Source organism: Microcebus murinus, chromosome 4 (genome assembly GCF_040939455.1).
Source record: "Microcebus murinus isolate Inina chromosome 4, M.murinus_Inina_mat1.0, whole genome shotgun sequence".
Lineage (NCBI taxonomy): Eukaryota > Metazoa > Chordata > Mammalia > Primates > Cheirogaleidae > Microcebus > Microcebus murinus.
This window is the reverse complement of record NC_134107.1, coordinates 64,270,714-64,296,712: the sequence shown is the minus strand read 5'-3', so window position 1 is coordinate 64,296,712 and position 25,999 is coordinate 64,270,714. Positions and strand designations below refer to the sequence as shown.

The 25,999-nt window shown below is 47.4% G+C and overlaps 1 protein-coding gene across 8 annotated transcripts in view; it reads left to right on the top strand.

The window, feature by feature from the left end:
• Positions 1 to 25,999, top strand: part of LOC142870624 (teneurin-4-like) — a 2,325,019-nt gene that overhangs the window by 1,891,635 nt on the left and 407,385 nt on the right. The window lies entirely within an intron of this gene.

The following is a 25,999-nucleotide window of genomic DNA, read 5'->3' as shown; positions in this document are numbered from 1 at the left end:
GCCCCAGGCCCCCGGCGGGCGCTGGAGGAGCCCGCAAGGCGGCGCCGGGCTCCAGCGGCTGCAGCCTGCCCTGCGGGGCAAGCGGCGGCTGCAGCGGCCCGGTGCGCGCCGGGGTGGCGGGGAGCCGAGAACCTGGAGACGCGACCCCAACCCCACGCCCTCTGCAACCCGCGGGGCGCCCGTTTCTCCTCGCCGGCCGCCCAGCCGCGGTGCTGATGTTCGCCTCGGAGCGAGTTGAGGCTGCAGCCGCCGGGTGGACGCTCCCGGGTGTGAGTGTGAGTGTATATCTACTCGCAAGCCCAGTTTCGGGAAATATGCTCTGGGTTGGAACGTGATCATTGAGCTCCTTAGTCATTTTCATCGCGATTTTAAAATGCAGTCTTTACGTTGGAGGAGCAGACGGGAAGGTAGTGGCGCGGAGTGTGTGTGTGTGTGTGTGTGTGTGTGTGTACGCAACCGAGGAATATACAGCCAACTACTTGGGGGAAGGGCGCGGGGGGTGGGCGTTCAACTAGTGAGTCCTTGGCGGGGCGGTAGAGTGAGCTTCGCTGGCCTCTGCCTGCCCCTTCTCTCCCTTGTCCCCGCCTAGGCGAGGTTGGAAAGTACTGGAAATTCTACTGCGTGGTCTCTAACTTTGGAAATTGGCTCCCCTTTTGGGCGAAATGTTAAGGCGATTTGTTCTCCAGGGACCATGTGGATGAGAGTATTACAGCTCAGCTGGGTGCAGAGCTCTCATCAGAACCACGCCAATCCCCCCACCCGGTCTCTAACTTCCTCCCACCCCCCACCCCTGGCGAGGAGGTTTGTAGAGATGCAGTTATCCACAAGCCACCAACGCAGCGAAAGGGGCGCAGGGAGGCAGCCGGGGCTTTGCTGGAAGCTGCATGCACACTTGGGGTATGACTAGCAGACGAGATCGCCCTGCTGCTTTGTAGAAGCGGCGGGAGGGCACGCTCGGGATTCCGAGCGCCGGGGGTGGGGGTAGAAGGTGGGGGGGAGCGTTGGGGGGAGAAGGTGCCCACGTGCTGAGCTGTGAGGCCGCGTACAGAGGGAGATCTACCGAACAGCATCGCGGGCAATTATATAAGCTGCCTCGGTGATTACCCAGAAAGGTGAGGCGAGCACCCGGTTCTCGAAAGACAGCCTGAAAGTTTGTCTGCTCGGGGAGTGTAAGTACCGGGCGCTCCCACCCCGACCGGGGGACTAGGAGACGCCTCGTATCGCGGCGCCCACTTCTGCGATGGGCGTCGGGTGCTGATGCTGCTGTCCCTAAAGAACCGGTTACCGAGCTAGGGACTGGGTGGGAGCATTCGGGACTGATCGCAGAGCAGCAGCCGGTCAGAACTCGGGTTTTATTGAGTCCGCAGAGCCCCGAGCCTCCCCTGGGGGTGTTGGAAGGCCTTCCAGGAAACTGACTTTGTGTCCTGGGGAGCCCCAGAGCCCCTCTTCCCTGCTTCTCCGGTGAAAGGCGGAGGGGCCCCTTGCGAGCTTGGCAACCTGCCCGCGATGCCTGTCCCCCGCGGAGGTGCCCCGGCATCCCAGCCATCCAGGCCCACGCTGGCGGGAGCGGCCACCATTATGTTCGCCAGTTCCTGGCTTCCTGCGCTAGCCCGGCACGGATGGGGATGGGTGCGGGTACGGCTCGCGTCCCTGCCTGTCCCCTCTCCCCTCCGCGGGCGGCAGTTTGCTTCTGGCACGTTTGTTCTCTCCACCTCGCAGCTTCCCTTCGCCGCGCACTTCACGCTGATGGGCTTGCGAGAGGAAGCGCAGTAGTAGAGTGTTTTTAAATCTCGATTTTCGTCTGTAGGGGGATGAGCCACCCTGACGGAGCAGTGCGGAACGCTGAAGTCTGGGGCACATCGGCCCCGAACTCCATCCGCCTACCCCCAGCAGGCAGGAGGAGGCGGTGTGCATGGGTGGGGAGTGTTTTGTTTTTGTCACATTCCAACGTCCTGAAACCCCGCATCCCCTCCCACTGAAATCCCGGCTCTGTCTGAATGCGTTCCGCGCCGTAAAATAAATCCTGCCTCTCGCAGACCGGTGAGGCCGTTCGGATTTCCTGCCGCTGCCATGATCCTTAACAATGCGGCTGCAAAGCCAGTGCTCGGTGGAGAAAAACCCCCAGGTGCCAGCCGGCCGCGCCTTGACCTTGCCGAAGGCGCCTTTAGCTCGCCGGCCGGAGGGGCTCCGGCGCGGCCCGGGGGTCGGGAAAGCAGGAGGGTGCCCCGGAGGCGGCAGGGGTGGCTCCCGGGGCAGGGCGGGAATCGGGTCGCGGCGGGGCGGCCGGGGGAGGGGACGGGGCTTGGCTGCAACCTGTTTCCCGCACGCGGGCCCGCGCGCCCCCGCTTCCTTCCGCGTTCCGGCGCCGACCCCGCGTGGCCCTCCTCCTCGCCGGCCTCTTGCCGCCTCCGGGGCTCCGGGGTCGCCTGCGGCCCCTTGCGCTCTCCGCGGACGTCCGCAGGGCGCCACCGGCTTTGGGTTCCTCGGTGGCCGGAGCCGCGGTGCGAGCCGGCGGGCCGCCTGGTGGGCGGGGCCTGGGCGCGAAACCCGAGCCGAGACGGCCACGTTCCCGGCCTCGGTCCAGCCCCGAGCGCCGCGCGGCACGGCGCGGGGTCCCGGCCGCGCCTCCCTCCTCTTCCTCCCTGCCCTCCCGGCCCGGTTCTTCCCGGCCACCGGCGCGCTCCAGGCGCCCTGCGGATCGGCTTTCCACGGCAGCCCTCCTCGCCAAAGTTACGAGGGGTGCTTTCGCTGGTGGTGACGGTGGGAGCAAGTTTTCTGCGTGTGAGTGTGTGTGTGAGAGAGAGAGATGGGGAAGGGGGGGAAGGGTTGCAGCAAAGGCCGACAGCACGGAAACGGGATTCCCTTTCCCGGCGTTAGGAGGGATTGATGAGAAAGAATCCGTTTTCTCTGGTGTGGGTAATGGCAGGAGCCCTTGCACCTAGTGGAATTGGAGCAGTCGAGGCTGACTGCCTGGACGAACGAGTGGCTCCTCTCAGGAGAGCCTTGCGTGCAGTGGGTCCTCGTGCATGTTTGGGGAGCTGAACGTCCGTCCCCAGGCTCTTCAGGCAAGACTCAGGCCACAGATGTTGCTATGCGTTTAGGGGGCTAAATCAGGGAAGCTTTTATTCCCAGCACGTGTCTTAAGTGAGCGGGGGCAGGGTTCTGGGTGGCGTGTGTGAAATCGCCATCTTCTGGAGTGGGGAAGGTATCAGGGATGGAGAGGTTCGGTTTTCTGAAGAGATTTCACGGATTCTTCCTCTGCCTGCATCCTTTTCTCATCACGGCCTCATTTTGGCGGTGGAGGTACAATGGGGCAGCTTGCCAGGAAGCCACCCTAATTGTGGGGGAACGAGGGTCCACCTTGCTCAGAGAGGGCCCCCAGGGGCAGAACCAGTGCTTAACCTAAAGAAGAATCTTTGGAGGACAGTTCCACTGTGAGTGGAAGGATCTGGAATATGAGGTAGTGAGCTCCCCACCAAGTAGATGTTCCAGCAGAAGGCTAGGTATTGTAGTAGAGGATGGTTTAGGTTTCCAAGGATGCTCCTCCAATAGAAGCAAATTCTATTTGGTATAATCTCCTCAATGTTTTTGGGGAATACAGTGATGGGATGTGACTTTAACCCCTTAAGTTACTGGGTTGGAATCATGTGACCTTAGGCAAGTTGTCTTGGAGCCTCAGTTCTCTCCCTTTTGAAATGGGACACATCTCCAGCTGTGCAAAGGCAATATATGTAACCTAAACATTTGTACCCCCATAATATTCTGAAAATAAAAAGGAGAAAAGTGACCCCAAACAAACAAAGGATGGGAGAATATTATCTAGTTTATAACACTGTTAATGTCTATAAAACCTCTGGCACACTGGTCCCTTTACAGATGATTGTTCATTTCCACCTTCACCCCTTTCCCACATCCTGCATTGGTTGGATGGGAGTTGGGCAGGGAACTCGACAGTCCAAAAAGAGTCAGCAACATTGCATCCAAAGTCTATTTAAAACCAGCTTCAAATGCTCGAAACAAAAATATCTTCTCTTTTCTTAGAAAAGTTATTTGCAGTTTTGTTAGAATTTGTGCTTCATTGAGTCCTTTTCTGACAGAATTACATTCTCAGGGAGATTGGCATGTTACATAACCTGATATTTCCAAATCAGAAGTTACAAATAATAAGAAGAAGGTGAGTAGGAATTAAAGATTGTTGGGCAACACAAGCAAGGGACTCAATTTCAGATGCCAACTCATACACTTCAACTGTGATAGAGTTTAAGGAAAAAAATTTGATAAGCACACAGTGGCGCAAATCCTCATCTAGGTACTCAGCTGCCTGTCCTGTTCTAACGGCTACTCTGTCCAGGCCCCAAACCTTCTGTTGTTCCTGTCCCAGTACATGCTCCCATATCCATTAGTCTAAAAAGTGAAACAAAAAGAACAATGGGATTTAAATCACCTCTTTGCAGATTTGATTCCAAGAGCCTGGCAGGGTAAATCAATGTCAATTCTAGATTTAAGGGGCTGATTTTTACCTGCCTTCTTACATGGTCTATCAGCCTGGCTTATTGTAAGTGGAAGCTGAGTCACTCCATCTTTGCTGTGCACTGACAGACTGCCATGGGGGCCACTCTGCAAGCAACGTGCCCCAGTTCCCAGGGAGCCAAGCAAACGTGGATCCCTGAATGTATTGTTCTCCATGAGGAAAGCGTCTAATGAAACAACAGAAATCTATATGCTTAGTGTTCTGTAAGTTATGTATTTATTTGTCACATTTCCCCCCCTAACTTTTACTGTCTTTATTCTAATTACCAAAGTACTAAGCATTCACTGTAGCAACTTCAGACATTATATTTCAGAAAAGCAAAAACAAAATGTTTTATTAGATTTGTACCTTGTGGGTTTTCTTTATGAATGTAGAAAAAAAAATGAGATCATAGTTATAATATTTTAAGTGCTTAAAATATGGCATATTCTATTTCATCACTACCCAGTTTTTTGACTTTTTTGTTTTAGTTTTTTTGTTGTAACAAAATTGCGGTAAACATCCTTATACATGCTGAGTATTTCCTTAAGATATATTCCTAGAAAGTAGAATTTCAGGGTCAAAGGCAGATGTCATACTCAGGCTACTGTCACACATGGGAAACAGGTAAACTGTGATGTCTACTTGATCTTTTTTAACCAGAATATGGCTGTTTACTTTGCAGTCACTTACAGGCTTGGGAGCCCAGGTGGTGGAAGGCAGGGGTGACAATCAAACCTCAAGCAGCAAATTTGCATAACTTTGAGCTGTTCTGCTGAACTGATAGGCAAATCCTTTTTCCAAGAACATTTTTCTTCTCTGGCTCTTGGAATCATCACTTTCTGTGGTGCTTCAGCCAGCAATGGAGTTGAAATATGTAAATATGTTCCTCAGCTTTGTAGGTGGGGCTGGCTCTGGTGGCGAGTGACAAACAGTTCCTCCTCAGAGGAGAGAAGCATGTGTGTTTTCAGCATTCACTGGGCTCTGGATTCCCCTCCGCCCCTTTGCCTTCGATTTGGTTCAGAGACCTTAGACTGGCCTGAGAGAGTTTATAAAGCAAACAGTTGAGACTCTGCCCCACAGCAAGCTTATCTCCCCACATGCTCCATGGCATTTTACTGGGAAAATCAACCCGATTGAGTCTCTCTTCACAGTCCCAGGGCACCATCAATCAATCAACATGCCTACGTGCTGTTTTGAGAGTGGAAGTACTTGGGCATCTTGTCCCCTCCTTGCATGGTCCAATTCAGCCAGAGGGTGCACTTGCCAGTCTTCATGTGTAGGATTTCTGTGACTGTGAAAGTATTTGTTCCCTGTGATTAGATGACTGCCATGTGACAAAGGATTCAGTGGAGCTGTTGGGGGAAGTCCTGTCCTCCCATTTCCAAGGTGTCCCCACCGTCAGCCGGGGGCATCGGGAGTTCCTTTAGATGAGGTGGAGAGGTCACCTCAGGGTCATTTCATGGTGTGGTTACTATAGGGGGAGTCTGTTCTGCTGCTGGCTGGCTCTGACTTCAGACAGGTGTTTAGATGCTGCTTTGATACTTACACCACTCCAGCTTCACTAGCGAAGATGAGGGGATGTGTCTGTTCTTTGTCCTGTTCTGAACATCAAATCAGGGCTTTGCTTTTACTTGGGAAACAGAAAGGAAAGAGGCCATCAAGGATCTCCAGAGCAGAGGTCAGCACCCCCATTGTCCCCATTCCCTTTTCCCGTGTGTCCCGTGTTGGCTTTATGGGATGGGAACTCTGTAACCTCGGCTGACGGTGTGAAAGGGTTATCAGACACCATTGATTAATCATTAAAATCCTCGAGAACATTAGGTTTTAAGAATGTTTTTCTCTGAAAGTCGATGTTCTTGCTGTGGAATGACTGTTGAGTTCTAAAAGTCTGGTCTTGAACCCCTTAAAAGTCGAACAAAATCATTGCAGTTAGTACATTTATGGCTTTGAGTAAACCTTAACAATTCTTGGAGCCAGTTTTCCTCTCTAAAGTTGGATTGGGAGAAGAGAGCGGATTCAACGTATTGCAAACTTGTGCTTCTCAAACTTTAACATGCACACACCTTGCTTGAGCATATCATTAAGAAGCAGATTCTGATGCAGCAGGTCAGGAGAGAGGCCCAAGAATCTGCATGTCTCACCAGCTCCCAGGTGATGCCATAGTGCTTGTCCGTGGTCCACACTTACAATAGCAAGGTTTCAAGCTACCTCCTTCTCTGACATTATTTCAAATAGTAATAATAATGACTCCTTGGATATCAATAGCAGCCGTCTTATATTTGTAGAATGACACTATAAAGAGATGTGTCTATTTTTTTTCTTATGGATTTTGAGAATTGGCTTCTTCATTTCTGTAGACAGTGGGGAGGGATGCCGTCGATTCTCTTATCTTGTAGTTATGTAGGAGGCAGAGGACTAGGGCAAAACACCCGTCTCGCGCATGCGCACTTCCCATCTCTGAGGATAACCGGCTAGGGGGAAGGACTGACTCAGGACCTGCACTCTCCGCCTCTCACAAAGGCCAGCTCCAAAAAATTATTCGTGAAAGGGTGAAAGGGGCTACCATTCTTGAAGTAATGGTGATCGATGGGGAGATAATTCTTTAAAGAATGGTTATTTTAAAGGCTCTAGGACCGACTTCTTCGAAATATCCCCTTAGTTAGGCATCGACATAGAAATCTCTGTGAGAATCATCTTAGGCTGTGAGCTCATGAAACCACTTCTCTAAAAATGCTGGTGAAATGGCTGGTGTCTTTGAAGAGGGTGAAATAATGACTTTTTCAACCCTGGTGCTAGCTTCACCTCAAAAAACCCAAGTGACCATGTGGAAGCATAGATTTGCCTGCCAGCAAACATGTGCTTAGTGTCTTCTGTGTGTCAGGCAGCTACTGTTGTTCCCATGTTCTAGATGAGGATGTTCAGTAAGGCCAAACCATTTGCCTAGGGTCACACACCTAGGACTAGTATATGGTTGTAGGTCTCTCTGGCTCACAAACCCTTGTTTTGTTTTTGTTGTTTTCTTTTCCTAGAATGGCAACTTTGTACCTTTCCAGAATGCCGTGTAATTAAAATCAAGTGCTTAGCAAAGTGTTTCTCTTCAGAGGTTCTTTTTCTGGGCCTACTTTGAGAGTGGATCAAGACATGTAAAAATTTGCATCATTATCATGCAAGCAATTAAAGTGCTTAAGAGCTTAAAAGCAATTTGTTCAAGTTGGCTAAATATCCACCCTCCCCAATCTTGTTTGTTATATTAATTTACTCATCAAACTGTGGCATCAAAACCATTGTGAAGGTAAATTTCAGTATCTTCTGATTGGTAGAAACTGTTAAATGAAAGGAGTTTGTATTGATGAGGTCCACAGTTCAGAGTGAGTCAGAGAAACCAGCTTTTTACTAAATAAACCCAATCTTGCTTTGGCGTCTGGATGAGAACTGGTCATTTAAACATTTTATTAACATGCAATTACTCTGAGAACCAGTCAGCGATGTAGCTCTTTGCAAACATTAATTAGCTGATCCTCACATCATCCCACAAAACACATAAATAGCATTAGCCCTGCATCTGAGAGAACAAATGCACATGCAGAGATGAGGGAGGAAGAGGCTAACTCTTGCTTCAAAGGAAGTATCATAGGTGGAATTAGGAGACTATTTCAGTTCTTCACCTAATAAATATTTATTGGATGATGCACCAGATAATCTAGAGCTGTGCTATGCAATATGGTAGTAACTACTAACAATTTCAATTAAATTTCATTAAAATTAAGCAAAACTAATAATCCACTTCCTCAGTTGCCCTTACCAGATTTCAGGTGTTCAATAATAGCCATATGTGGATAGTGGCTACTATCCAGGTATTCAATAGCCGTATTGGATAGTACAGTTATGCAGTTGTAAACAGTTTCTATCATTGCAGAAAGTTCCGTTGGACAGTGTTGGTTTAAAAGATTGGGATAATCAAAGAGTAATGCAAAGATCCTTGTCCTTATGGAATTCCAATGTAAAATTTTCTAAAACAATGGCCAACACATGGCAACCACTAAGTAACCCAAACTGTGGCAATGTACTTTAGGGTAGTGGTTAGGAGTCCAGCTCCTGGGTTTAAAGGACTTGAATTCAAATCCTGGTTATGCCACACACTGGTTGTATGACCACAGGTGGACTATTTAAACAGTCTGTGCCTCTTTGCAGATTCATGCTGCTATTTTTCACTTCTCTTATTGGCCAAGACTATTTTTTAGACAGTGTTGGATCCTGGAGAGGATGCTGGGAGACAGGTACTCTTCCTTTGCTGCTGGTGGAAATGCAAATTAATACACCCTTTTAGGAAAGCAATTTGGCAGTAACTGTCAGTAGACTCAGGAACACTTATTCCCTTTAGTCTAGTATTCTGATTCTAGGAATCTAGCCAAAGAAAATAATCAGAGATGGGGAGAGAAGATTTAAGAATAAAAGTGTTCATTGCAGTGTTATTTATAATAGTGGGGGAAAAAGTAAACAGTTGGATTGAATAAGTAAAATATGGCAGAACCAAGCAGTGGAATATTGGTAAAAGATCAAATGTTGCTTTTGAAAATGTGTTTGGAGTTGAAGGAAAATGCCACAGTAAAAATTACGTTTGAAAAATACTAAATACTATACTGTCAGACCCTAAATGTACTTTAAAAAGTAGATCATTTTTGGAGCAGGACTAGAGAAATAAAGTATGAAGAATAATAACTTTTGATTAATAGCATGTTTGATGGGTTGTAGAAGAGTGTTTTGACTTTTTTCTTTATTAGGTTTTATGTTTTATTTATTGATTTATTTTTATCTTTTTTGTAATAACTGAACTAATCTAAAAAGATTGGCAACCGCACACCCCCCGGAGCCCTGCGATCTTTCTGCTGTAGAGCGCACCAGAGACTCTTAGTTGCTCCGAATGTGTCCTTTCTAGGAAGTTCGGAGTTTCTGGCTTATCCTTTCTAGTGTTTGTCTGCCTTTAAGGCCTGGGTGTTCTTCCTAATGTCAAACTTTAATTCTTCTTTACGGCCATTTAAGTCTGTTTTCAACTTGGAATCGTCTGAGGTGACTCTAATTGAGCAGCATGGGGCATTGGGAAGAACATCAACTTCGGACACGGAAAGAACTAGGTTCAGACCCTGACCCATTACCTCCTTGCTGTGGGCCCTTGGGCGACCCTTCCATGCCTCAATGTCCTCATCTGTGAATAGGGAAAGCAATAGACTCTATCCCATATCCCGTGGCTGTGAGGATCAAGTGTGCGCTTCAGTGGGACATCTGGCACGTACAGGTAGATACAGTGCAGATGGCTTCAGCACCTGGTATGCAGCACCCTCTAGAATGGAGATGCATTTAGGGCTCAGGCCACTCTCTTGAGATTGGTGGGATCCCCACTCTCCAGAGGAAGGAGAGAAGCCATCACGTGGTTCCGTGAGTGGCAGAGCTGGGCCTGGGACCCACGGCTAGCTGACGCTGAGTCTCATGCTGTCTCTGGTACAGGCTTGGAAGCTCTATTTCTACCGGGGTCATTGCATGTTTGTTCTTGGCTTCCCTGGAATGTCCTTCTTTGTAATGCTGTGCAAACTCCTCAGCATCTCCCAGCCTTGCTGCTTGTCCCTCTCAAGGAGTGAATAAAGCAGACAGTCCTCTTTTTCTATTGTTGCAGGTTGAATAATTAAAACAAAAACATGCCTAACTAAAAGGTATCCCTGAGCCACTGAGTGACAGCAGCCATGTGGCTCCTCCTGAAGCCATGTTCTGGGAAGAATCTAGGGAGCTGGGGTGCAGCTCACGTTTTGCCACCTTGAGAGATTTCCTCTCAAACTTCACCTCTTAGCGGCTGAAAGAGGCGATGAATTTGTCACCAGCCATGGCTCCCAGTTCTCACACTTTCTGTGTGTGGGACCTTGAGCAGGTTACCTAGCATCTCTGTGCCATAGTTTTCTTACCCATAAATTGGGGATAATGATCAGTATTTGACAGGGTTGTTGGTAGGAGAGGATCATGCAAGAATGTTTGTGACAGTGTTGTGAGTCCTTGTCATTGTTGAATCAGCACCATTATTTCCAGAGCCTTAAAAGTAATTTATTGAAGCACCACTAAGTCACCGGTTCCTTTTTCTGTACATATACTGCACTTAAGTAAAATGCTTCCTAAGGCCATGTAAGAGAGTGGAAAAATGCAAACAGATTTTGGGTTGAATTCTTTGCTCTGCCACCTGGTAGCTGTATGCATTCAAGTAAGTTACTTAAGTTCTCTGAGCTTCCATTATTTTTTTTAAGTTATGAAATGGAAAATAGAAGCATCTCCCTAAAAGGGTAGTTGTGGGATTTGTGAAGTCACTTGGGTAATGCCCAATGGTCAGTGTCCTCTGTGAGAATGGTGGCCCTTGGCGTTGCTGTGTTTCCTGTCACCTCCCCAGCACTTTGCTGCTGGTCCTCTGACTCTTGCTTCTAGAGCTGCCAGCACAGTTGAGTGGCAGATGCAGTGTGTAGGGTAGGGTAGCGGGGAATGGGGGGCAAGTGAAGGGGGCCGGATGGATATGGGAGATCTGAAGGGGTCTGTTCCAGGTTTCTGTGGGTCAGACTCTGAGAGGACCCCTGGAGTCCCTGTCTTCTGCAAATGGACGTGCCTGTAGAAGTGGAAAAACCAAAGTGCTCTAGATGGAGATAGATAGACCCTAGTTCCGATTCCAGCTGTTTCTTTGCCATCCTGCACCGGTTCAGTCACCTAAAACTTGCTTCCCTACCTGCTTCTCTGAGCTGCTGCTGGGCACCAGATTTAGAACTCCTCCGTCACGGTGCCTAACACAGGGATCCCGACGCTGGCTGTGCGTTAGAACCCCTGGGGAGCTGTCACCAATGACCAGCCCCAGGCCCCACCACCACTGGGTGCTCTGCGACGGCCCTGAGTGGGACCTGGTCATCAGAACTCTGGAAAGCTCTGCAGGTGATTCTGAGGTACAGCCAGGGTTGAGAAATGGTGCATAGAGTAGAGCCTTGTTAAATGTTAGTTTTCTCCCGTTTTCAAAGAAGCATAAGGGATCCCATTTTGAGTCATTTACATATGAGGTGAGTGACCCATTTATCTGAGCCATGGGACTACGGGTATGGTAATCAAGGCTTCTTTCCCACCCCCTGCCCCCTTTCTGGCAAACTGGGGCATCTCCGTCAGAAAAGCGGCCTTCTCACTCAGCCTGTTCTCCTCCCATCCCACCCAGCTGCATTCCGAGTGCTGGGAAAGGCCTGGAGATATCGCGATAGGCCTCTGACCTACTTTTGCTCCTTTTATGCTCACTTCTGGGCTGTGCCCTATTAACCATTCACGCACAACCGTCCACCCAGCCAGCAGGTAGATTCCTCCGGATTCCCCAGGTAGAAGAGGAAATGCCTGATGGCCGCCAGCCTCCTGTAAAATGCTTATCAGATGACGGTAGCTTCCCAGGGTCAGTGCCGGAGACTTGGCATTGCCCAGGGGCCCCGAGGCTCTGCACTCTGGGTGGTTTGGTGATTTTACATCTTTTAGATGATTAGTATTTGGTTGGGAAATCCTTCTACTCAGTTGTGTGCTTTCTTCTTGAGATCGTCTCAAACCCACCTCAAACTGGGACAACGTGCTGTATTCTGGAGAGGGCTTTTTACATTTAGTGTGCACAGGTATACTGCCTGAGGACTTGATAAAATGCACATTCTGATTTGGTGGGGCTGAGATCCTGCATCTCTGACAGGCTTCAGGGAGATGCTGATGCTGCCCAAGGCCCGCGCTTTGCTGAGCAGGGCCCTAAGACCTTGATCTTCCTTCCTCCTTTGCTCTCCTCTTCATCTGTCTCCCCAGCTCCAGGAGTACCAGATGTGGACTGCCATAGAACAAATGGAATCTCTCCACTTTGTGCATCTGTTCCTCGCTATTGTTGTGGCCTCCGTAGAGGCAATTGTGTCATGAAGTAGACATAGTAAATAGTGGCCATTATCATTGTGCTGTAGAAAGACGCCAGTTCCAGGTATTATGTTGCACTCTTCGGGCATCTTTTATATCTTCAAACACATTAAACCTCACAGCACATGGTGGAATAGGTAGTGATTTTTTTCTAGCTGGGATAAAGTATTACTTTGAAAATGTTATAACATTTATTATGTTCTTATTTAATGTGGTTTTTTTTTTTATTACAACAATAATGCATGTAAACAATAGAAAATTGAGAAAACCTAAGATAACCCAGAGAACAAGTAAAAACAACCCATAATTCTGCCATGTAGAGGTAGTTCCTCCTAGCATTTTGGTTTTTTTCCTGTGGAGCAAATTGTGCACATTGTTTCGTAACCTTAATATATCATGCATGTTTCTCCATGCCATTAAATTTTCTCTCCGACATGATGTTTAATAGCTAGGTAGTATTCCATCATAAGGATATACCATTATTTATTTAGCTAATTCCCTACTGTTGTTTCCAATTTTTCACCACTGTAAATAATGCTGAGATCAACATTTACATGTGTTTGCCTGTTTATTTACTTCAGCCCAATTTCTTTACTTACAATTTTTAGGCCAAAGATTATGCAGATCTTTAGAGCTTTTGATAGGTATTGCTCCATGGGTCTGCAGAGGGATGGAACCAAGATTAAGCTCCCTCCAGTCTGGTAGGGGTTTGATCAGGGAAGTTTTCATCATTCCTGTCTTGTGTAGGGACTTGTAGAGATTGTCACTCCCCAGGGATACCAGGGCATCACTGGGGAAGCCCAGGGCACACAGCCCTTGCTGGCATGCCGCCTCCTGGCTCCTGTGTGTGTTGAAGTGCATCACACTGAGTAAGATGGTCAATAGGTTGTTAGGATTGACTTACACCATATCTCGTTTCCTGGATCTATGAAGATATCTACCCTTCTAAGGGAGAGAAGATAAGAGGGAAGAAAGGTACTAAGTGTCTCCCAGACTCCAGACTCATGTATCCAACCACCTCCTTGATATTTCTACTTGAATAATCCCATAGGGATCTCAACGCTAACCCATCGAAACTCATCTTCCCTGCAAGATCTCCTTTACTGGCAGTCCTCCTGTCTCAGCTAGTGGTAACTCTTTCCTTCTGGCTCATAGGCCTCGAGCCCTGGAGTCATGGTTGCTACCTCTTTTTGTTTTCACACCTCATAGCTGAGCCATTAGGATGTCCTATCGGCTCCACCTTCCAGGTATATCCAGAAGCCACCACTCATCATCATCTCCACTGCCACCACCAGTCTAGGCCCCCGTCCCCTCTCTCACTGGGCCCCTTGTTTCTGTCACAGCAGCTAGAGTAATCCCGTTAAAACCTCAATCAGATCACACCACCCCTCTGCTCAACACTCTGCCATGGCTGCCCATCTGCCTCAGAGCAAAGGCCAGAGTCCTTGTACAACCTGCAGGGCCCCTTCCATTGCTGGGTCTCCCTGTGACCTCTCAGGCCTCCCCCCTGTCCTTCATCCCTCCTCCTCCGCACCTTGTAGGACCACGTCAGGGCCACTCCTGCTGAAGGGATGTTCCACATGGTGGCTGCCCACCTCCTGGTCTCCGTCACGATGTCACCTTCTCAGCCAGGCCTACCCTGACAATCCCATTGCAGTCATAATCCTCCTCCCCCACCTCCCCTGCCCAGCATTCCAGCTCTCCCTTACCCTGCTATATGTTTTCTTCTTTCCACGGTGTTAAATGTTATGTTTTATTATTTTTAACAAGCTCACTCTGGCTGCTGTGTGAAGAATAATCTGAAAGGGTTGGTGGGTCAAGGGCAGACATGCTATTTAATTTACTTACTTATTCTGCTTATTGACTGTGGACATAAAGACAGGCTCCCCCGATGAGAACAAGCAGAGACTACTGGCTCAGAGTTTGCTGTAACAAGGGAGTCAGCCACCATCATCACCTGCCTTTGTCGGAGACTCGGAGGCAGCAGGGCAGCGGGACAGCTTCACAGTGAACAGAAGGGAGGGCTCAGGTCTGCCCTGATGGGGGCTGTTGGCATAGGAAGCTGGGGGCGGCCAACCGGAACTGGGCATCCTATGAGAGTGGTCTGAGGGCATGTTTGGCTTCCTGTGGTTGGTTCTGAGGTGGAAGTGAAGGCAAAAGTTAGGAAAGCTGGTGGATTGTTGACCAAGTCCTGGCCATTTGGGACCAGTCACCGCAGAGGTGGTGGTTTGGCGTCCTGGGCTGCAGAGACTGTGGGTCAGAGGCCTGGTGCTGTCCATCCGTAGTTCAGTGTCTCAGGACTGTGGTCAATCTCCGTGAGGGCAGACACCTTTGTCTTTGGTGCCCTAAGGTAACCCCAGTGCCTAGAAGAGTCTGGCAGTAGGAGGCTCTCCATCCATCTTTGTTGAATTGTGTGAGGCCTTTGGCCTAACTTGATCTTATTCAGGACTCACAGTGAGCTGGGTGTGATCTTGTTATTCCCATTGTTTAGAGGGCCGTTGAGCTTAGACGTCTTGCCCAAGACCACCCCCTGAAGTGAGTCAGGGGACCAGGGTTCCTACACAAAGCCACCTGGCCTACAAGCAAATGTTCCCCCCAGCAGGTGTTGATAGTTAGTATAGGGAGTGGGGAACTTGTCTGGTCTGCTTGGTGGCAGGAACAAGATATGCACTGTCTTTACATGTCTCTGAATTTTCAGCCAAAACTTTTAAAAGAAGATATTTAGCCTCTTCTGACATCTGCCTGCATTGGTGAAGGAAGCCTTGTATCAAGAATTAATTTGGGTTCCTAGATGGAGAGAGAGATTCCTTCGTAACCCACCCCTGAAGGTGGGAAATAGTGTGGGGGAAATTCATTCTAGACTAGAGTTTGGGCGACAGTCTTAAGGCATCAAAGTAGTTTCTAAAAGGCTTCCACATTCAGGCGTGTGTGTGTGTGTGTGTGTGTGTGTGTGTACATGCCTATAATTTACAGAATATTCTTGGAACTTTTCAAGTTAAAGCGTTGCCTTGGTAACTCTCATGGTTGTTATTTCTTGATCTCTTGTTGTCACCCTTCTCAGTTCCCTATCCCCTTAGTAATCATGGCATTAAATTCACTTATGCAGAAGTGGACCCCGGACGCAGGCAGGCAGAGGCCAAAGAGAGGGGTGTGATGGGAATGTCAGCAGATGTCACAGAGCTCAAACCAGAGGGGTGAGAGCAGGTCCAGGTGAGCAGACCCTGCCAGCTGAGGTCGTTTGGCCATCTGTGCCCCTCCTATGTGCCGAGGGGCCCGTCCTGCGGGCTGACCACAGCAGCTCTGCCAGCAGGACTCATTATGCTAAGTCACCAACTGTACGAGTAGTGTTGCCAAGATTTGAATCTGGATCAGTCTGGCCAAGTCTGTGTTCTTCTCCTTTCTCATCCCAGGACTCAGGACAACGTGATCAAGTCCTTAGGGCTAGTTGCTAACCTGCAGTGTTTCCCCCAGGGCTCCAGAGGCTGAGGTGGGCTGGGCTGGGTGGACAGCTGGCTTCAGTTCACATCAGGGAGAACATCCCCCCAGGTACTGGACTGGCTGCCTGTGGAGGGAGTGACCCCCGTCCCTGGGGGAGGGCAAGCAGGGGCTGCCAAGGCTACTGGGGGAAGCTTCCTACAGAGGGTGGGAAGTAAAGCTTCAGGCACAGAATGGCTGGCTCCCTTTGGTGGGGCTGCTCACCTGGCCTCTTGGCACCACTATTAAGCAGGTAAGCACACTGATCGATCCCATCAGTGAGAGCTTGCTGAGTGAGCTGGGCTCTGCAGTGGGGCGATTCAAGACAGGAAAGCAGGAGAGGCCGCTTGACCTCAACGCGCTTAGTATACAGTCAGGAGCACGAGGCATCATGAGCTGAAGCATCAGGCCGACCTCAGTTTAAATCTGGGCTGAGCACCTCTGGCCCAGGCGTTCTCAGATTTGGCCCTGTTATCTAGATAATTGTTTGCTGCGGGACTGTCCTGTGCATTACGGGACATATATTTGGCAGCATCCCTGGCCTCTATCCACTAGATTTTAATGCCTCTCCCACCAGTTGTGGCAACCAAAAATGTTTTGCTAGTGAACCGAAAGTTGGCTAGGAAAAAAAAAAAAATGCAAAATTGTCCCAGGTTGGGAACCACCTGGCTAGCTTGTGTGACTTTTGGCAGATTATCTAAACTCTCGGTTTTAGTTCCATCCTCTTTCATATGGGGTAAAGATACCTGCTGTAAGACTGAAATGAGATAACATTAATGAAGCTGCTAGCACAGGGCCTGGCACAAGTAGACACACCTGAGAAGGAACTCTCCAACCCAGGTGGCCAGGGAGGGAGGCCAGGAAGCTTCAAAAAGAAAGAAACCTTTTGGGTCAGACTTGAAGGATTAGAACATATTTTCCAAAAGGACAGGAAATATTATGATCATTATTGTTCTTCCTCCCTCTTCCACCCTGACAGGCCCTCTCTCGCTGATTCTTCTCTCTTCTCTCCTACAAAGTCAGCCAAAGGGACTCTTCTGAGACCCTCAGCTCCTGGAAGAAGTAGGTTTGGTTCTGGCCTCACATTTAACCCTCCCTGTGCCCACAGCTCCAGGCGTGTACAGAGATATGCCCCTTGCTCAGGAGCAGGCCACGGATGGGCCCTGTTTCCCTGTCTTGTAAAGTATGCACTGGAAATTTGTTTCTATGCAGCTCTCTTGCAAGGAAAAATACACTGAGTAAGCGTTCAGATCTGGCTTAGATGAGACAGGAGCTACAAATGCAGTTGAATATTTCATGAAGACCCTTTCAAACCACATGCTCTGCGCTTGTGGGTGGTGTGGGGGAGAGAGCCTGAGTGGGGAGTCAGACCGTCTCAGTCTGAGCCCTGACCCTTTAATGCAACTTTGGCCTCAGTTTCCTCATCTGTACAATGCAGAGACTTGGTTGTGAAGGCTACGGGAGGTGACATAGGTAAAAGTCATGGCAGACTGCCTGGCGCATAGTAGGTGCTGAGTTAATGTTAGCTTGCTAGTTGGAATCTTCCTGTTCTTTTCCCAGAATTTATGCTTTTAGGGACAGCATAGTCCTTCTGGGTAACACAGGCCAATGGCACGGGACTCCTTGAGGGATTGAGACTGGGTTGAGGGCAACCTACCAGCCTTCTCCTTTGAACTTAAGCTTTGGAGTCGAGCCCAGCATCCTTGGAGAGCTCACCAGTTGGTCCCCTTCAGAAGGCAGGATGTAGAGAATTCCCTCTGCTCCAAATGGCCCAGCTGAGCATACTTTCGATTTAAAAATAAGCCAGCCTATCAGAAGGCTGTTTTAAAATATAGAGGTGACAAGCAAATGCCTGCCTTGCCTTTGCACAAAGATGAGTAATTAGAAGAGCCAAAATAGAAACCTGGTGAGGCTCCCGGGCCACAGTCCCTGCCCGAGGCCTGGCCCCAGCCTCAGGCAGACCCTCCCTCGTGTTCCTACCAGAGAGTCAAGGTTGCTGTAATGAAAACAAGAGGAGTGTGGTGTTTTGTAACTATTTTTATACCTACATCAGACTTGATGTTAGTGCTTCTGAATTATTTAACATTTTTCTTTCTCAGCTGGCCTCTCCAGCGAGTTTCTCTCTCGGGGCGGAGGGAGTTGTTTTATAGGAAGCCATGAAGGCAGACAAACATTGACTGCAGGGCTGCTGCTTTTGCTTTTCTACGGGGGGAATGACATTATTAGGTATCCTATTATGAACCTATATTAAACTAGGGCCTCATATTAAACTAGGTGGCAGGTACCTTCAGTGGCAGGTACCTTCGGTGGCAGGTATCTTGTCTCCATTTTATAGACAGAGAGGTTGAGTAACTTGCCTAAGACCACACAGTGGTCCAGATTCACACTTGGGCCTTTGTGACGCTAGAGATGGTGCTGTTTTTACAGAGATGGGCTGCCTGCTGTGCTGTGCTTTACTCCGTGTGTGTGTGTGTGTGTGTGTGTGTGTGTGTGTGTGTTCATGTCACCTGTTAGTTTAAGGGGCCCCAGATCAAATCACCTGCAAACAGTGTGAGCAGAGGTGAGCAGAGATGGGGAGACAGGTCTTAGGGGGCAGAGCAATGAGAAGAAGGGGTGATGGGCTCCCTTGCCTATTGCATTCTGGGAGAACAGGCAGACTGCAGTCACCTTAGCAGGGGTTCTGTTCAGTGCACTTTGCGGGGTGCCCCCCCATGAAGGGTGTGGGGTCAGAGCTCCTCCCTCACCTCCCAGCGACCCTCTTTAGAGGCGTATCCACACCTTGGTCTTCTTCGAAGTAGGTGATGACAGGCAGCTCTGAACCACCCTGACAACGGGAGGGAATGAACTGGGCTCTTATCTTCTACCTCATAATTAGAGTCCATCATAGACTTTTCGTGGGCATGTTGAATTAGACATCCTGGCTTGAAAGGAATCCTACTGTAGATCGAGATCGGGTCTCCCCGCAGATATCTGTTTTTATTTCAGAGCCCGGGAAGATTACACGTTTTCCTTGTTCTGTTCCTTTAGCTCCTATTTAATTATTGGTGACCTCGAGATGACTCTTTTTCAAGCATATTAAACTCCTCATTCTACCTAGTGTGAAAACCCCGTTAGAATTATAATACGAACTCTCTGTGGGAGATGGGCCTCTGAAAATTAGCTAGGGACACTTATTTCAAAAGTGCCCATCGTTAGAGTTTCAATAAAATTCACTGGGATAAAGCAGTTGTTAGTAATGTTAATAACAGCTGTATTTTGATAGGAATGCACTTTATGACTGCATCAAGTGATATCACATTCCGTTAAATAAAGTCATATTTGACACGGGTAAATTCCTTGATATTAAATTTCAGATAGCTGTTACGAAATACTAGGTTCTCCTTCCCATATCTATGTATTAAAGCAGCCCTGCCTTTTTTTTTTTCCTGGATGACTTTATTTATGAAAACTTACAGAGTTGGTAATGGAATGACATTCCAAGATAGCTTCTTATGTGAAATAATTTGATTTAAAGTTTTATGAGCATTAAAAAAAAAATTGACCGGCGTGCTTTCAAATGTCTCCACTTGTGATTTTGCAGAGGAGAGAAGAGGGAGAGTCACATTTTAAAAATACCTTTCATGTGCCAGATGCTTTCATGCACGCCTCCGCTCAGCGCACGCACACACACAAGCACCAGCCAAGCCCAGTTTTCACTGACGGCAACGCAGAGGCTCTGGAAGGTTAAGTAACATCCCCGAGGCCGCACTGCTGGTGGAATTAGCATCGGACCTGGGTTTTCTGACTCCGGAGTGCAGTCCTCTTACCTCTGCCCCATCCTGGCTCCAGCGACTGGGTTTCAAACATTTTTTCCTTATTCCGTGTGTATGTGCAGGTGTGTGGAAGGGGAATAGCTTTCTCCACCATAGGAGAGAAGACCCCTCCCACCCCCCAAAGAAAAACTGGTTTGAGTACAAATAAATTTGAGAAATGCCAAATTAGACAGGTTGAATGTGCTCTTGCACTGCAGAAATTCTCAGAGCCTTTACCATGCCCACGTTACTTTCCAAGAAAAGTTTAAGTAGCACTTAAAAGTTACCAAATTTCTAATATACGAGAGTAAACAACAACAACATTTTCAGAACTCTGCCAAGAAGAGGGTTTCTTCAAACACTCTTTGGGAGGTGCTAACTTCGTGGATTCATGAACGCACAGGGTTAGGATTAAGGTTCCCGTCTTGGCAATGTGGTCAAAGCAGAAAGCTTTGAGAGTCCTATAGGGGCGCTGATTGCTAACCCCCCCACCCCTCCCCACCCCGGAAGCCGCAAGCCTGCCTCTTTTTCTGACATCTTAATCACACAGATAAATGGAATCAGTTTTTTTTCCAACCCTTCCCAACCTATTTTATGGGAACCATCAATGAATTTAAATACAAAGAATAAGGATTTAACATTTTTTTTAAAAAAATGTATGTTAAGTCATCAGGAGGGAGAAAACCTTTACCATGTATTGGGAAGGATTTGCATTGTTGAAGAGCTAAAAGGCAAAGATAAGCTTTTAAAAAAATATATGTATATATATGGAACAAAGAGAACATAGTGGGTTGGATCAAAATATTTAAATCTGTCTTATTCCATTAAGAGAACTTTACAAAAATGATTACTTCTTCATATTCTCTCCCTCTCTCTCTCTGTCATACACACTCACATATATATACACATAAAACATCACACAGGAAGTCTCATATTAAAAAGACCCACGCCTTGGATCTGAGGAACTGAGGGATGATTGGGCTCCCCTATGTAGCTGGGGAAACTGAGGGCCTAGAAAAGGACATCGCCCTCTCTCAACACACAAAGCCAGTTTATGGGATGTCAGGCCAAGGAACAGAGATGGAGGTGGCACCTAACGTGTTTTGAACCCGTACTGCATGGCAGACCCCTAGTCCCTTTACCCATCACCGCCGACCCGGGAGGTGGGTGTTATCTTCATCAAGGCCGAGGAAATAAGGCTAGCACCTGTGAAGCAACGGGACCCTGGCTGGTCACTGGCCACATAGTGGGATTTGAACCCACTGTGTCGAATCCAGAATACAAGTTTCTTGACTGCCGATCTCATTCCACCATCTCACCCTCCACCCCTCCCTGCCCATGGGAAAAAGCTAGGGATTGCCCAGCTGCCTTCCAACGAGTCGGGAGGGAGCACATCCGTCTCTGTGCTATGGTTGCTATGGATGCCATTCAGAGTGTGGGGAAGGGAGCAGGCTTCTTACCTGTGGGCGTGAGCGGCTCGGCCACCCTGTTCCCAACTATTCAGGTGGTTTAGAGGCAGTGAGGTGAGTCACAGAGCAGACAAAGGCCACTGACTCAGCACGCAGAGGGAGGTACCCTCAGTTCTTAATTCAACATTGCCATGGATTACTGGGCATGGTTCTGGATTCTTTCCTATGTGTTTTTAAAAAGCCAAGTAGGTTTTTATTTTTGTTTTTATCTCCTTGACCACTTTAGATGTGAATTTGTCCTCGAGGCAGGGAAATGGCTCAGCTGCCATGATGAGCTTCTTACTGTCCTGGGCTTCAAACATTTATGAGCTAAACCTATTATAGATACTGCCTGGAATGTAAACAACGCAATGACTTTGATTTCTTCGTGAGGTGGTACTGGGAGAGGCCAGACGTTTATTCAAGTGATGCCGCCATTGCTAAACATAAGATTGGATTCCTTTTCGGGAATTTGAAAGTTCAGTCATTCATTTACTCAGTCTTTCAACAAATATTTGCCAAGAGTGTCCCATTTTCCAGGCATTGTAGTAGGAAAAAGTCAGAGGAAAAGCCAACCCCCTGCCTTCAAGGAGATGACAGCCTGTCGGAAACACAGCCATGCAAAGGAGTAATTGGGGGGAGGTAAATGTACTGGGACATATGAGAGCCACCCTGCACAGGGACAGCCAGGGAACTGTACTGAGGGGTGATCAGAGTCAGCCAGAGTGACAGGAGAGGGCATTCCAGGTATAGGGAACAGCATATACAAATATGTGGGAAAATGACAAATGAAGTCATTTCAGCTGGACTCAAGCACAGGATGTCGTGTTGGGTTGTAGAGTTGTACGTGGGAGAATAGATCGGACGGGTTCAGGAAAGCCAGAGTTGGCCTTCAGAGCCAGCTTATAAGCCACAGGGTTGGCTGTGCCCCAGCAGATGGAAGTGGCATCTTGCAGCCAATAGTATCAGTATTCCTAATGCTTCCCATGTTCCTTATACTGCAGTCCCAGTATCTTTTGCTTATTTAGGGAAATACGTTATACTGTAAAGTAGCAAATTTACCACCGTTGAGAAGATGTTCCCCAAAGAGATATTCTAGACCAGTGCTTTTCTGTAGAAGTCATGGTGCAAATGTTCCATATCTGTGCCCTCCCATATAGTGGCCATTAGTGATATATGGAGATTGGGCTCCTGAAATGTGGCTAAAGTGGAATTTTAAATTTTATGTATATTTTATTATTTTATATGTATTATTTATCATGCAAACTTATTTACCATATTTGTATTCCCTTTCTACTGGGCAGTGCTGGTCTAGTGGGAGGAGACATACAAGCCCAGTATGGATGCGCACACTGCTTGAAGTACACAGTGGGAAAGGGGCCTCCCTGGAAGCAGGTACCCCAGCCAGGGAGCATGCAGTTAAGAGGTGGCCAGATCTGCCTGAGGCCAGCAGGGAAGGTTTTAGAAAGCAGAGACCTTACTTGTCCTGGATCCTGAGGGTCTAGGTGATCCCTATGTGGGAAAGTGTGGGAGGACCCCCCCAGGCAGAGGAGAGAGCAGGAGAGCAAGCGTGGCAGCTCTGGAAAAGCACATCCACAGAGCCCGTGGGGTGGGATGAAGTGACCTTGGGAAGAAGGAAAGCCACCAGGAGCTTATACTTTATTCTGAGGGAGCAAGGACACTATATATAGATGGTGTCACATTGTAAGTGTCAGCAGGAAAGTCATGAGCATTGCCCAGGATTGCAGGAGACATACGTACTGTTCTTCAAACGGTGATGCAACTCTGTGGACACGGAGTGTGAACACCACAGTTCAAAGCCAAGGTTTTAGAGTCAAAATGCAAAGATGAAAAATTTCTACTTAGGTCTAGTTCTCGTTATGTGGTCACGATTACTAACACTCTTGTGGTTCTTGTTACCTGCAAATCTTTAAATTCCAACAACAGCATCTTAGCACTAGGAGGGGTGAGAAGGAGCAGTCCCACCCCAGCTACCGACAAACAGTCCAGAGAAGCTGGCCGGCCTGCTCAGACTGCTCAGCTTTCCCTTGCCCTACACGGCCCTGCTCATGGTGCCAGAACTTAGTGTCTGAAACTGCAGATTTGTTTCCAATGCTTGCATAAGAGTCAACGCTTGAAATATGCCTGCCTTTAAAGACCAAAAATAAAGTTCTTGTAAGTGATTTCCTCAGCACAACATAAATGTGCTAAACATTGACATTCTTATGCCAGTCCTTAGATTTGAGGCTCTCAGTTAACTACTTTCTAGATATCTGTTTTGCCTTTAATGTTATACAGTATTGATATATTGATCAGGATCTCAGCCACAGTGTATCTTGGCTGAGCTGTCTTATGTTTCTAGCAAACAAGGAATGACTGTGTGAGTGGCAAGAAAATGTCCAGGTTACATTTGTCTGCACTGTCTGTCATTTTCTGCAATTGTCTGATTAGGTACCAAAATCCTGACTGTGCCTGAGCTAGAGGATGCAAGCTTTGCACAAAAGCAGTGTTAGTAGCAGGCACACCTTCTAGGGTTTAGAGCAGAGGCCTGGAAAGAGACCCTGAACCTTCCACTAACTCACTGTGTGACTAGAAGCAAATCACTTGACCTCATTGAATCTCAGTCCTCATCTGGATCTTTTTTCTTTTCTTTCTTTCTTTCTTTCTTTCTTTTTTTTTTTTTTTTTGAGACAGGGTCTCACTCTGTTGCTGGGGGCCAGAGTGCAAGAGTGCAGTGCTGTTATAGCTCACTGGAACCTTATACTCCTGGACTCAAGCGATCCTCCTTCCTTAGCCTCTTGAGTAGCTAGGACTACAGGTGCATGCCACCATACCTGGCTAAGTTTTCTGCTTTTTGTAAAGACAAAGTCTCATTCAGGCTGGTCTCAAACTCCTGGCCTCAAGTGATCGTCCCACCTCAGCCTCCCAGAGTGCTAGCATTACAAGCATGAGCCACGACAATCCACCAAACTTGGATCTTAGTACTATCCTCATTAGGATCTAAGTAGTATCCTCATGAGGGTGAGATGATATAATGTACATAAAACCCTTAGTGTCATATCATCACATAGTAGGGTAACAATTTAATAAATAGTAACTAATAATGTTGGCTGGGTGTGGTGGCTGATGCCTGTAGTACTAGCACTTTGGGAGGCCAAGGTGGGAGGATCGCTTGAGATCATCAGGAGTTCGAGACCAGCCTGAGCACGTGTGAGACTCTGTCTCTACAAAAACTAGAACAAATGGGCCAGGCGTGATGGTGTATGCCTGTAGTTCTAGCTACTCAGGAGGCTGAGGCAGGAGTTAGAGGTTGCTGTGTGCTAGGCTGATAGGCTGATGCCCTGGCCCTCTACCCCAGGAGACAGAGCAAGACTCTGTCTCAAAAAAAAGAGGGGGGAGGAAGACAGAAAAAAAATTAATGTTATTCTTATCAAATTTTCATGTCATAGCTTAAGAGGTTTTTTTTTGTTTTTTTTTAAATAAGCACATGAAAGGATGCTCATCATCATTAGTCAATAGGGAAATGAAAATTCAAACCACGAGGTGCTCACTCAAACATCTGAAATTAAAAAGCCTGATCATACAAGTGTTGGCGAGCATATGAAATAATAGAAATGTAAAATGATACTACTAATTTGGAGAACAAAGTAGTAGCTTCCGTTTGTAGTAGCTTCTGTTTGGAAGCTTCTTAAAAACTTAAATATATGGCTATGTTATGACACAACCATTCCACTCCTAGGTATTTACCCAAGAGAAATGAAAGCATATTACATACAAAGACCTATATAGGAATGTTCATAGCAGGTTTACTTGTAGTGGCCAAAAATTGTTAAGTGACCCAAATGTCCATCAACGGATATATGGATAAACAGACGGTGGTATATCTATACAGTGAAATATTAATCAGCAATAAAAAAGAAATGCATTCGTGATAAACCCAACAACATCAATCAATCTCAAAATAATTATACTGATTGGAAAAAGCCAGACATAAAACAATGTATACTCTGTGATTCTACCTATGTAAAATTCTACAAAATGCAAAGTAATCTACTCTGATGAAAAGCAGGTCAGTGGTTGCCTGGACAGGAAGGTGGGGAGGGTGGGATTATAAAGAGAGACAGAGAAACTTCGGAGGGTGATGGATGTGCTCACTATTTTGATTATAGCGATGCTTTCAATTATATACTGATATCAAAACTCATCACATTGTATAATTTAAACATGTCCAGTTTATTGTATAGCAAGTATAGCTCAGTAAACCTTTTTTTTTTTAAGTTAAGTAATTTAAGTTAACATTACGACAAGGAAAGACAAATAGGTACTCATAAGCTGGAGTTTGTTACAGGTGAGGGGTTATCGCCAGATGCTCTCCCACAGTGAATGGGGTTCGACACCCAGCTTCACTACTCACTGCAGTTTTTCTATAAAGGAAATGGTAACCCTCCATCGCAGCATGGCTGTGGGCTTTGAAGGAGTTATGTGCATAAAGCTCTTGGCACAGAGTCCGGCATTTAGTGGACACCCCAAATAGATATCTGTAATGGTAGCATTCATCGCCACTTTCAGGTCTGTAGGGTTCTTAGATAATCCAAATCACCTGCAAATGGATGAACCTCCTGTGAATCAACCTGAGTGAAAACCGAAAATGCATTGTACTTCCTTGGGGCGCAGACAGGAGTGCTTCCAAAGTACTCTAAAACAGTTTGTTCTTTTTGGTTGATTAAGCATGCTTTAATTTCACAGGTACTGGTTCTGTTCAGCAAACATTCTTTGAGGATTAGAAGGACTTCCCAAAGGAAGTGACTGCTCGTAAATTCTTGGATAAGACAGGG